At 39.8% G+C, this 12,728-nt stretch overlaps 1 long non-coding RNA gene and 1 other non-coding gene across 5 annotated transcripts; both read left to right on the top strand.

Moving 5' to 3' along the window:
• Nucleotides 1-6,470: 6,470 nt before the first annotated feature.
• Nucleotides 6,471-12,165, top strand: LOC113455407 (uncharacterized). Of its 4 annotated transcripts, none has more exons than XR_003376518.2 (6): nucleotides 6,490-6,539; nucleotides 7,673-7,728; nucleotides 9,675-9,702; nucleotides 9,909-9,979; nucleotides 10,263-10,317; nucleotides 10,760-12,165. It is a non-coding gene; the product is annotated as an uncharacterized LOC113455407 (long non-coding RNA). The 4 variants fall into 4 exon arrangements; XR_015739768.1 differs by having other exon boundaries at nucleotides 6,507-6,539; nucleotides 7,680-7,728; XR_015739769.1 differs by having other exon boundaries at nucleotides 6,525-6,543; nucleotides 7,680-7,728.
• On the top strand, nucleotides 9,749-9,820 carry LOC113433012 (small nucleolar RNA SNORD50). The gene has a single exon (XR_003373596.1). It is a non-coding gene; the product is annotated as a small nucleolar RNA SNORD50 (small nucleolar RNA).
• Nucleotides 12,166-12,728: the final 563 nt, after the last annotated feature.

Genomic DNA, 12,728 nt, shown 5'->3' on the forward strand with positions numbered 1-12,728 from the left:
AGGTATACAACCTTGTGTATCAAGTACCCTTGCTTACACCTCTCATTGTGAAGTGTGTGTGTGCGCGCGCATAGATGTAGATTTAAGACAACCTGCAAATTTTGGTTGCCATTCCCTTTCTTAGAGCTGGGTGCTCTTTTTTCTTTCCAACCCAACCAAACGTTAGAAATAAATTACTTAAAAGGGGTTCAAACTCTTTGGCTCTCAGCATTTTCAGTAATGAAAGTCTCTATAAATTAAGCCTTTCTATATGATACACATTGGCCCTTATTAATATACTGTTTCTGCATGCATTCACACACTTGATTCAAAGATGAGTCTTTTCCATCCCATTACAAGCTTGTTGTGCATCTTGGTGGCATTTTTGCCAAATTCAGTGATTACACAGAATAGAACCTTATTCACAGAACCTTATTCTCTGTTCTCTGGTCCCATGAGTCAGGTACAGTAGGACAGATTAACTTGCATTCTGCAAAAAAAAAAAAACCCTACAGATTGAAGCCTATTTCTCAAACAGAAATAGAGTGAATTAGTTAGCAGCTTCTATTCTATTGGAGAGAAATACACTGCTCAAAAAAATAAAGGGAACACAAAAATAAGACATCCTAGATCTGAATGAATGAAATATTCTTATTAAATACTTTGTTCATTACACAGTTGAATGTGCTGACAACAAAATCACACAAAAATTATCAATGGAAATAAAATTTAGCAACCCATGGAGGTCTGGATTTGGAGATACACTCAAAATTAAAGTGGAAAAAACACTACAGGCTGATCCAACTTTGAAGTAATGTCCTTAGAACAAGTCAAAATGAGGCTCAGTAGTGTATGTGGCCCCCACGTGCCTGTATGACCTCCCTACAACGCCTGGGCATGCTCCTGATGAGGTGACAGATGGTCTCCTGAGGGAGCTCCTCCCACACCTGCATCCCCCAACTCCTGGACAATCTGTGGTGCAATGTGGCGTTGGTGGATGGAGCAAGACATGATGTCCCAGATGTGCTCAATTGGATTCAGGTCTGGGGAACAGGCGGGCCAGTCCATAGCATCAATGCCTTCGTCTTGCAGGAACTGATGACACACTCCAGCCACATGAGGTCTAACATTGTCTTGCATTAGGAGGAACCCAGGGCCAACTGCACCAGCATATGGTCTCACAAGGGGGCTGAGGATCTCATCTCGGTACCTAATGGCAGTCAGGCTACCTCTGGTGAGCACATGGAGGGTTGTGCGGCCCCCTAAAGAAATGCCACCCCACACCATTACTGACCCACTGCCAAACTGGTCATGCTGGAGGATGTTGCAGGCAGCAGAACATTCTCCACGGCATCTCCAGACCCTGTCACATGTGCTCAGTGTGAACCTGCTTTCATCTGTGAAGAGCACAGGGCGCCAGTGGTGAATTTGCCAATCTTGGTGTTCTCTGGCAAATGCCAAACGTCCTGCACAGTGTTGGGCTGTAAGCACAACCCCCACCTGTGGACGTCAGGCCCTCATACCACCCTCATGGAATCTGTTTCCAACCATTTGAGCAGCCACATGCACATTTGTGGCCCACTGGAGGTCATTTTGCAGGGCTCTGGCAGTGCTCCTCCTGTCCTTCCTTGCACAAAGGCGGAGGTAGCGCTCCTGATGCTGGGTTGTTGCCCTCCTACGGCCTCCTCCACGTCTCCTGATGTACTGGCCTGTCTCCTGGTAGCACCTCCATGCTCTGGACACTACGCTGACAGACACAGCAAACCTTCTTGTCACAGCTCACATTGATCTGCCATCCTGGATGACCTGCACTACCTGAGCCACTTGTGTGGGTTGTAGACTCCGTCTCATGCTACCACTAGAGTGACAGCACTGCCAGCATTCAAAAGTGACCAAACCATCAGCCAGAAAGCATAGGAACTAAGAAGTAGTCTGTGGTCACCACCTGCAGAACCACTCCTTTATTGGGGATGTCTTGCTACCTTCCCATGCTTTCCACCTGTTGTCTATTCCATTTGCACAACAGCATGTGAAATTGATTGTCAATCAGTGTTGCTACCTAAGTGGACAGTTTGATTTCACAGAAGTGTGATTGACTTGGAATTACATTGTGTGTTTAAGTGTTCCCTTTATTTTTTTGAGCAGTGTACAATAAATACCTTGTGTTTAATTGCCCCCTACTGGTGATAAAATGAAAATGTATGCTAATATCAAATTAAAGCCACACCTATACTAAACATCTATTATGAGATAAAATACTCCAATTCTAAACATACTCAAATTTCATTCATTATTGTTTGATTTTCAGTGATCATTCACAGCAGTTTCTAAGATATAGTAATATCACTTTCGAACAGTTCTTCCAGACGTTAAAATGATCAAAATGCTTTAAAGAGCAAAATAATGCAAATTCTGTGAATGAAAATTTGTAATCAGATTCTTGTGCTGAATTATGTCAGCTTATGCTGTACTAGAGCTTTCCTGATTCCCCACCCCCCAGCTGTTGTTCCACTAAAAATTCCAGAATTCTCAGCCATTCAGCATGTGACACAGAATCAGAGAAACTGTAATACACATACCTGTATCTGTATCTAGAGCAGGGGTGTCCAAGCTTTGCTGGCTGAGGAATTCTGGGAGTTGAAGTCCACAAGTCTTAAAGTTGCCAAGGTTGGACACCCCTGATCTAGAGTATAATCAATTGTGGAAAGCTACATTATGCTTGCTACTGGGAGGGAGAAGGGTTAATTAACCTCAAAGGCAAGCCAAATGCAGATCATAAGACAGAAGGTAACTTTATGAGTAGTACTTGAAATACTTTGCACCATTTTGGGATTGACTCCAACTTGGAATTACTTTCTTTTTGGCTCTCCTCTAGTTTATTTGAAACCACAGCAAAACTGAAGTTTTCCTCTGAATTGCTGCTGTTCTGCAGATTTTGTGGATGATTAATTTTCTGATTGGGGGAAGACTCAATTTGAGCTTTCAAGTTCAGGACAGCTATTATTCTCTCCACCCGACTTGAGTTTTAGCAGCTGGTTCATATGTGGGATTTAGAGCTTATCTATCCCACTTCAGGTATGTGTGACAGAACACAATGATAGGTACAGGACAGGTGAATGATTCCAATATGTTAAAAGCTGGAAGGATGCCAACATGTCATTTTACCTTTGTATCTCACAGGGGCTTCTCACATGCAAAGAGAATGGAGAGAGGGGTGTGTGAACCCTACTTTAAATTGCACGTGTGAGGGATCTAAGTTGCACACTCCTCCCCTCCCCCCCAGTCCATGGGACATTTGTCTTCCATGAAACCAGTACCTGATGCCAAAAAAGGCTGGGGACCACTGGTTCCGATAATCAATTCTTTATTCTGAATTGTCTTAGATTTTTAGATACAACTTGACCTTAGATACTTATAGACAAGAATCTAATATTGCAGTTTAGCAATAGAAGATCTGACAATTGTCACTTTATGTTCCAAAATGACAACTGTCACTTTATGTTCCAAAATAAATTTGAGGCTTTTTCTTCATGCCCGAGTGAAACAATATTTAGCCATTCTCCTTCAGGCCAAACAACATATCTGGGCTGTGCTGATTTCATAGTGCTCTCTCAAGACCACTGAGCTTTCAGTCTCATGACATAGTTATTGAATCACTAAAATAAGATCAGAGGCAGAGGGCAGGCAGTCATGTGTACATCTGAACCAATCCTCATTGTCCCACTTAAGTGATTGGCAAAAGTATAAGGGACATGAAAAGAACCTGGCAGGACTCAGTGTACTCTAATGGAAAAAGCAGGATAGTTTTGAGGCAGAGCAGCACTTTTTCTTACTTCCAGGAAAGTAGTCCTGCATTTGTCCTTGAAACGGGCACTAAAATTGCTATTGCTAAATTTCAATAAATCAATGTCCTTTTGCTCAAAAGAAAATCTCAATGCCCAGTTCTATCTGCTTGGACTCATAAAATGGAAGTGTTAAGTAGATTAAGGAATAATTTGTGGTTACTTGGATTTAAATGTTTTAAAGTACCATCCAAAAACAGAAATTATCTGTTTTATCTTTCATTATATCTTATTTCAGAGTTGCACTTATGTTGAAATATTAAGACATTTGATAGCCGCCCCTCTCTCTGAGGCTTTTCTCCAATAACTGATTTCAAATTATCTTTGATTGCTTTGCACATTCAGAATTTCTCCTCAGTCAAGAAGTTCCAAAACCTCCCAATGCATAATTTTCCAGTTAATGGAATTGGCAGCAAAAGTGCTGAAATTATGTTTCAATTCACTATATAATAACTACTACTTTATCACATTGGTCCTTGACAATATAGAATTGAGCCCAGCTGTCTCAAGTTTGTTTACACAAAACACTTTGGACAAAGAGGCTTTGACAAGACCCAGCTACTATATCATTCCTTTTTACAGCTGGAGGGTTTAGGAACAGTCAAGGCCTTTAGAGTTTGGTTTATTTGTCCAGTGTATGAAGGAACAAGTAGAGATAAATATTATATCTCACTTGATATTATAAACACCTGTTCCTAACAACCTGAACCTAAACATGGTGTGGATATACTGTAACTAACAATGCAGAGAAAACATCTGGGTAATATGGCAAGGCAAATCAGCTTAAAAACACAATGTGTTTTCTAAAATGCTTTAAATATTAACCTAGTTTAAAATATGTGACATTTGGGGCAATTTGTGTATTTTTAATGACTAGACCTACTTTAAAGGTTACAGGTTGGCTCAAAATTATGCTTAAATCATGTCTCTGCTTGCATTTAACCATGGCAAATCATTTTTGACCTGTGACCATTCCTCTCTTTCTTTTGCAATGACTTTCCTGGCATGGCCAACTTTCTGTCCGTTCTCCATGGCAGTACCTTTTCCTTGAGTACCAAACAAACGAGTACTGGCACATTTTCATGTCAAAATACATTGAGTTCAAAATTTGACAAATTTCAAACCAGTTGAGTACCGAGATACCACTGTATTCCAACTTCATCCAAAAACAGATTATGGGAATGCAAATAATGGCTCCCCCAAAGGTGCTTTTTCAAAAGGCAACTGGACTTTGGTTTTTTTCCACCATTTTACAGATCTGCACATGTCTCACTGCATTGTATTGCATATACCACATTAGCTTCTGTCTGGGTGTTTTATTCTTGGGGTAGACAAGCTTCTGCCTTAGTGTATAAAGTGTGCACATGTGTTGTGTGGGCTGAAAATCCTCCTGAGCTTTTTAGATATACTACAGTACAATGCAGTGAGATGTGCGGATCTGTACATTGGTGAAACAAAACAACCACTTCATAAAGAACATGGCACAATGTAGGAGAATAAACCCCTCGGGACTAGATTCAGCAGTCCATCTGCAATTAAAAGACAAGGTCCACTCTTTTGAAAACAGCAAAGTCCACATTTTGGACAGAGAGGATCACTGGTTTGAAAGAGGGGTCAAAGAGGCCATTGATGTCAAAATTGCCCTCTCTCAACGGCGGGGGTGGGGGGGAATACAACATCAACTATCTCCAGTATTGCCCCCCAGTTGCTCGACCTATTCCTATCTCCTTCTCTATGTCCCTCAGAATTGCCTCACAGAAGCCTCACATATCCTTCTCTCCTTCTCTCTCTCTAGCTCTCTCAAGCTTGCCAAAGAGAAGCCCCACTTATCCCTACCGCCTTCTTCATCCCTCACTCTCCTTCCTTCCTTCCCGCCAAAACCACCTCCTCCCCCCGCCGCCTCTTTTCTCTACCAGGCGCGCCGACCGCTCGGTCTCTGGCAGAGCTTTGGCTTCGGTCGCTACCCCAATCTCAACCTCCACCCTGCAGCCACCTGCAGCTGGTCCTTAGCAAGCAGCGCAGATAATTTGGAGCTGCGATTCAGGGGCCTCAGTTGAGTCCCGGCAGCGCCGAAGCTCCAGCTGACTTCCTCCCCAAAGCCTGTGCGCCGCTGCTTCTGTTCACCTCCAGCTACATTTACAGGATGCTACGAACAAAATGCATACAAAATACAAAAACTATAGTTTGATATTTATTGTATTAATAATTAAAAATAACACAATAGGTGCTTCTCAGGTTTTACGGAATATTAATATTGCATTATGTCCAACATGGCAAATGGTTTGGATTTCACTTTAAGGACGCCGCTTTGCCACTTAATCCCTTCTAAAAGCAATTCCGTGCAGCCGAGCTCGCGTTTCGTAACGGCGGCAATGGGGAAAATTCCACACACACCCCAAGTTCTTTTTCCATTTAGTGAATGTGGAGAAAAAATGGAAGGAAGTCCCCCCACAAAGAGAATAATAAAAGACAAAAAGGCCGTCGGGGTAAAAGAAAGAAAGAAAGAAAAAAAAAAAAAAATCTCGAGGGATTTGATTTTGCACTCGTAGAGCTTACGTTTCGTGGGGGGGGATTAACCCTTGCAGAACAGCCTCCCCCTCTCCGCGCCTGTATCCAATGAGAACGAAGGGGCGTGACCAGCCCCGCTTTCTTGCCCCGAGACTTATATAAAGCCTTGAGTAGGCTCACGCGCCCTTCCGTTTGTAGGTTCGGAGAGTGGTAAGTTTGGAGCGGGTGGGAGGAAGGAGAGAAACGGGCGCCGCCATTTTGTGGGTGGCTCGCCCTCCCTTTCCTTTTTTTTCTCCTCATCTCCTTTCACCCCCACCCCCTAGGGGTGATTTGTTTGCGATACCTATAAAAAGGCAACTTGCACGAGGTCGGCACTCTTTTTTGGGGTGGGGAACGACCATTCTTGTGGGCAGCCCCTGGTCGGGTGCATTCTGCGGTTATGAGCGGTGCTGAGACAAGAGTCAAACCTCGAGTAACGTGCAAAGGGGCTAACTTGTAAAGCAAAGGATTAGAGAAAAGGGGAGGCTTCAAGTATAACCCCTTAAGTGAAAAGGGCCACCAGTCGAGGCTTTTCCCCTTGCGCGCCCAAAGGCCCCAGTGCTGGACTGGAGCGCGATTATTGGCGGGAAAAGGAGAGAGCAGGCCAGTCCTTCGCGGTTCAGCGTTTCTTGCGGCTTGAAGAATATTACCTTTATTGTCTGAGTACAACGTGTGTACAATGAGATTGGCCTGAGTTGTTATAAAAAGATTAAGCTCGCTATTCGAAGCTGTGCGGCCCTGGGAAAATGCAAATTGTGAAGATAAGACATTTTGCAAGAGTTGCTTCGGGGGGAGGGAGATGCTTCGAAATTGCAGTATTGATCTTGATGGGAGTGTAGCATATCGCTGATTAATGGGCGTCATGATAAAAGTACACGATTTAAACTAGATGGGCTTGGTTTCAATGCTCGACTGCAACTCAAATTAGCGGCTGGAGAGAGAGAAAAAATCTGGTGCATATGTACATATACACATACACATAAAGTGTAGTTAATAGTTCAGTTCATACTATAAAAATGACTGCCCTGCACATTTTTGCTGGTGGACCAGGGTTGGAGGTAAGGTCTGAAAGAACATGGCTTACTTAAGGCCACGTGGTGAATCACCAATTCAATTTGAATTGGTGATTTCGTGCTGCATAGTTCAGAATGCTTTAATAGATGCAGAGTTACACATGCAGGGGAATAACATGAAAAGAAAGCCAGTGCTGCCCTCCAGACATTAGGAGTAACTTAAAGCTTGATAACTGTACATGGATATTTGTCATTTGATTTTAAAAGCCATCAATTTTTTTAATGTTCCAGGAAATAGGAGCCTAAAACCTGTGATGGCGTTGCTGTTAGACACAATGAACTCTGTGGTATGTTTAACTTAAGTATTGCACTATATTTGTTTGAAGAGGCTGTTTTATGAATGAGTAAGATTTGGTGTAGTACATTTTTAAATTTTACTCGTACGTTAAACTGTCAGGAGTATCCTTACTTGGGTACTTTTGTGAGAAATCTAATCTTCACAGAATTCAGTTGCTTTTTTCTGGTTCTCTTCTGACTGTTTCTAAAAATTATTAGTTGCCTGTATATAATGCTGAAACAAATGTTAATAGAGGTAATAGTTGTGTGTGTTAAAATAAAGGGAATTTAAAAGGGGTTTGTGTCATAGAAAATGCTGGCAAAATGTGAAGGAGAAAGGGGCATAATACTCCATAATTGGCTAGCTCCATTTCAGCATGTAGGCATTCAAAAATTGGCTTGAAGTATTTGGAAAGAGTTGTGTCCTGTGGTAGTGTTCATAAGCTATTATGAGCTTAAATATTAATTGTCAAATGTATAACTAGTTTGAATTTACCTTGGAGATGTGAACTAGAAGGGTCATTTTATCATGTTAGTGGATGTGAAAAATTAAAATATTTTGGATTCAAATACACAACTGATTTGGAGAATTTTAAAGATTAATATACAAATTTTGTATTTTTGTATCCTATTCATTTAATTTCTTGTAGTTTTAACTTTTTTACAATTATTTTTTTATATGAGTTTGCATTTATCTTTTAAAAATATTTTAATATGAAATATTTGCTGGATAAGAATATCCTTATGAATGATTTTGGAAAGACTTTAATGGGCAACAAATCCTATAGTTAGTAAAAATTCTCAATTTGAAATCACTGACTGTTGAAAATAAATCCTTGACCAAATACAATATATTTATAGAGATAATTCCAACTGAAATATTTTTGTCACTATAAAGATTATCATCACTATACAGGTAGTCCTCAGCTTGCAACATTTCATTTAGTGACGTTTGAAGTTACAATGTCATTGAAAAAAGTGACTTTTCACACAACTGTTGCCCCATGATCACTTGATCAAAATTTGGATGCTCTGCAACTGGTTAATATTTATGACGGTTGCATTGTCCTGGAGTCAAGTAATTCCCTTTTGTAACCTTCTAACAGTCAATGAGGAAGCCATTTTACTAAACTGCAGTTTTTCACTTAACCTGCTGCAAGAAACTTAAGGTCATAAAATAGAGCAAAACTCACTTAACAAATATTTCACTTAGCAACCTAAATTTTGGGCTCAATTGTGGTTGCATGTGATGACTGAAATTCGGCAAATCCATTTTACGGAAATTTTTATCCCACTTTTTAATAATTAGCTCAACTCAGTGCCAAATATATTTAATACTCCTGCCTACTATTTTCCACAACAATACTGAGGTGTGTTGGGCTGAGTGAGGCCAAAAGTCTCCCAGCTGGTTTTTATGCCTGAAGGAGTCATACATCACAGTTCCCAGTTTCCCAGCACCTTAACCAAACTGCCTCTACTAAGAAGATACATGTATCTTTTCCTCCTTTTCATTTGTAACATTTGCTGTTGAAGAAACTAGTGATAGAAATGATTAAAATCTTTACTTTGTAAGAAGAAAAAAAAACCATTCTTGTTGATGAAATGACATTCTTGTTGGAATCATTTAGGCCTACATTGATAATTAACATTTCTCTTATGGAATGGAATTTCTCAAATCTATTCTGGAGTTGATTTGAAGATTACAGAGACAAAATTAATTTTGCTGATGGATGAGCCTGGCTTTGGAGGCCATAATTTGCATTCAATTGATATTTTTTCCTTTTTGGCATAGTGCTACATTTGTACTCTGGTTTCTCTTCAGATCGTATAAATCTTTCGCCTTTTACTAAAATTCCATATAATAACCAATGCTTGTTTGAATGCTTTTTTACAACTTGTCCCTTACTTAGAAATACAAAGTATGGAATAAGAATTTGTTTGCTTTTTCTCTTTTCAGACCTGATAACACTACTATTAAGATAAAGGTACGTGTGAATTGTTTTTATTGAAATAAATGGTATAGAATGGCCCAATCAGTGATGAGCCTATCCCGAACCTGACTTCTTGATGAAAAAATGCCAATTTGGATCCGGCTTCTGAGGTTATGCTGCCATTAATACAACTGGAATTTGTTATGCAGAAACATTGCTGCTAGAATATTCTCTTACACTGATGCTATTTTGACTTCTAGATGAAATTCAGAGAGCAGCTGGCCCGCATTTGACATTGGGTCTTCAGTTTCTGATTCCAAACATGGATCAAGTGAGTAGAATATTTTGGATTACTGTTGTCTGATTTATTACTAGGCTTAATTTAGGTGAAAGGGAAATAAATCTTTGCAACTCCCTGCAAATTTAAGATTCAATTTAAAAAACTCACTTCTCATTGGAGCTGCACTTTATCATATAGACATTTTTTGTTGGGCAGTCCTGTCCTATTGACCCCAGTTGTGAACTAAGAATGCGATGTGGAGGGAAAAAAACCCAAGTTTTTTTTACATTGCCTTGTTCAATATAATAAATATTCCATCATTGCTTTTCAACAGTGATATGGAAACAGTCTTAGACTAAAGACAGCCATTATATCTGCTGAAAAAAAAGGTAAGCTGATGTACAACACAGATTGTTAGCTGGATTCAGGACTGATGATAGGACGCCAATGAACACTAAAATATCCAGACTATTAAACAAGCAGAAACATTGCTTGAAAACAGTGTTACAAGCGACTGCTTGTAAGTCAATTGAATAACTACTGTACTTGTGCTAACTTTTGCTGAGAATGTACACTTGTGCAAATGTTATATTGTTAATTAAAAGCCCATATATGCAAATGTCCAACAGCAGACCAGAGGATGTAGACATTTTTGTGGATGTGTTTTTGTTCTTAAATGAATGTTTTAGCCAAAACACAGTGAGTTAATTCTGAATAGTACAATTTATGTTAACTCAAATGACCCTCGTTAGGATTTTTGAGCATGGCATATGTGGCAAGATGTAAATTAGTATGCTCTGTTTCCTGCATTTGTCCATTTTTTATCAACAGTGTTGAAGTCGAAGGGGAATCTGAAGTTGACTTGGCTGGAGTTGCATCATGCATGAGCTCTAATGATCTTCGAAGAAAATCAGTGCATTAAAAATGTAAAACTATTGCCTTAAGCCCCCTTCATGGGTTACTGCTTGTCATGGTGAAGGGGCTTGCATAGTTCAATGAAGCTATGAGTTATGCCATGCAGGGCCACCCAAGACGAACAGGTCATAGCAGAGAGTTCTGACAAAACGTGATCCACTGGAGGAGATGGCAACCTACTCCGGTATCTTTGCCATGAAAATCCCATGGATAGGACCAAAAGGCAAAAAGATATGACGCTGGAAGATGAGCCCCTCAGGTCGGAAGGTGTCCAATATGCTACTGGGGAAGAGCAGCGGGCTAGTACTAGTAGCGCCAGAAAAAGTGAAGCAACTGGGCCAAAGCTGAAAGGAGGCTCAGCTGTTGGATGCATCTGGTGGTGCAAGGAAAGTCCGATGATGTGCAGATCTATTCTTCATAGGAATCTAGAATGTAAGATCCATGAATTCAGGCAAGCCTAGACATGGTCAAACGAGGTGACAAGATTGAACATCAACATCTTGGGAATCAGTGAACTAAAATGAACAGGAAAGGGTTAATTTAATTCAGATGACCACCAGGTATATTACTGTGGGCAAGAATCCCTCAAACAATGGAGTAGCCTTCATAGTCAATAAAAGAGTAGGAAAAGCAATACTGGGATACAATCCCCAAAATGACAATGATCTCAGTTTGAATCCAAGGCAAACCATTCAATACCTCAGTAGTCGCTGGTGCTGAAGAGGATGGAATTGACCAGTTCTATTAAGTCCTACAGCACAGTACAGAATTAACACCAAAAAATGATGTCCTTATTCATCATGGGGGATTGAAATGCTAAAGTAGGAAGCCAAAAGATAAACAGAATAACAGGCAATTTTGGCTTTGGAGTATAAAATGAAGCAGGGCACAGGCTGATAGAATTTTGTCAGGAATACTTGATGGTCATAGCAAACATTCTTTTCCAATCCAAGAGACATCTCTACACATGGACATCATCAGACTGTCAACACAAATCAGAGGGATTATGTGCTTTGCAGCCAAAGATAAGAGTAAAAACAAGACCAGGAGCTGACTGGCTCAGATCATGAACTTCTCGTTGCAAAATGTTGGCTTAAATTGAAGAAAGTAAGAAAAAGCACTAAGCCACTTGGACTTGGGTATGAACTAAATCATGTCCTGATGAATATTCAGTAGAAGTGGCAAATTTAAGGAATTGCATCCAATAGAGTGTCTTAAACGTTAAATGTAGCACCAGAATGTATGTGGTGTTTTTTTTTTTTTAAAAAAAAAATTGTGGTACTATGCAATAAGTTATCAAAATAAAGATCAAATGCATCAGATTGGATTTTTATTGATGAAACTTCTTTGGTAGGATGGATAAATGGAAATATTTTAAAGAGAATAATTAACTTTCAGTAATATTTTGAGGCCAGAGTAGTACTGTAATGCTCATGTATAAAATAGTCAACAGAATGACTTATGAAAGGAATTTTAAATGTTTTAAGCATTCCCTTTACCTAGGACTTGTTTATGCCTTTAAATGAGTTTTGTGTATTTAAATATAAAGAACTGCAGCATTCATAAATCCTACAGAAATCAGGGAGAATTCTTGGGGGATAAAACTTAAAAGTCATCAAAAAGGTTTCACGCTCCAGTCAGTAATCTGCAGTTTAACTGCACTTGTCCAAACAATGAAAAATGCAATTGACAGCCATTTTAAAAATGTAGCTGGAAAATTTTCGGTCACGTCTGATCAACATGCAGTTATATTGAATATAACTTCTGTGTGACATAGTCTTCTGGGCTAATGTGTTAAAAAGAGACCTGTCTTGGGCAGCAAGAAGCTTATATGAGGTTCTAAATATAAATGGTAACAGTTTAAAATTCGGTTCCAAAATAAACC

Source organism: Pseudonaja textilis, chromosome 1 (genome assembly GCF_049901715.1).
Source record: "Pseudonaja textilis isolate UNSWEBS1 chromosome 1, rPseTex1.2, whole genome shotgun sequence".
Classification (NCBI taxonomy): domain Eukaryota; kingdom Metazoa; phylum Chordata; class Lepidosauria; order Squamata; family Elapidae; genus Pseudonaja; species Pseudonaja textilis.